This window comes from Perkinsus marinus (genome assembly GCF_000006405.1).
Source record: "Perkinsus marinus ATCC 50983 genomic scaffold scf_1104296949592, whole genome shotgun sequence".
Taxonomy (NCBI): Eukaryota; Perkinsozoa; order Perkinsida; family Perkinsidae; genus Perkinsus; species Perkinsus marinus.
This window is the reverse complement of record NW_003209868.1, coordinates 27,727-28,764: the sequence shown is the minus strand read 5'-3', so window position 1 is coordinate 28,764 and position 1,038 is coordinate 27,727.

Genomic DNA, 1,038 nt, shown 5'->3' with positions numbered 1-1,038 from the left:
TGACAACAGTAAAGCGACGAGAACCGCGACCAAAGATGAAGTCAGCATGCACGTAGACACCATGATGAAAGAGATCCAAGATGGAGTACTGAACGAAGTTGATGTTAATAGTGAGCGAGTAGTATGAATGTGAGAAATAGTAGAGTGCTTCAATGGACTGAAATTCGTGCTGCAATGTTGTGTTGTGCAGATGCGTTTCCTGAGTTCCGTATCATGACTCGTAACTACGAACGATGGTCATCATTGGGAGCATTCTACTATGGACTATGTTATTCACTTTGTGATCTCCTATGGGAGCCATGGAGTTCTACACCTCTTCAATCTCAAATTCAGCAATTGAAAGAACAAATTGGGTGAATGAAATTCAATTTTCGTTGAGTGGAAGGGTTTTTTCCACTGAATGAAAAATGAGCTTTCATTGGTCGAAATTGGTCTTGTGTTCGACGACTTTGAACTCGCGTTGTTGAATTCATAAAGTTCGTTCACGAACTTGAACTTTCATTTCGAATTCGAACTTTCACTCCATGAAAAACTCCTTTCACTCAACGAAAATCAAGTTTCATTTATTCAATTTGTTCTTTCACTTGCCGAATTTGAGATTGAAAAGGTGTAGAAGGATATTCTTGTGAATACAGGTTGGATAGACATTTATACTTCAGCATTCCACAGTCTAGTATTGTGTCGTATTCGGGAGATCAAAGTTTCGGTCTAGACCAAACAGGGGTTCAATGGTCATCATAGAGACTAACCAGTCTGCGCAAGTGACTAGAAGGTTCCTCCTATCATGGAGGTATTCTCTAATCTAAAGGTTGACATAGCACTATCTAGATGGAATAGTAGCACAGCATCATCGCATGGCCCAACTGCAGGTAACACAAAACCGACCCTAGTGTACAGAGAAGTGTTCAAATTTAATTAGTGCCCTCACGCCTCGCAAGACGCATCAATGTATCATACAGTAGTATCGTGTCAGAAGCAACTGGTATGTACTGAAGGAGTTAAAAGGTCTTCTCTTCGATGATATAAGAGATACTAGAA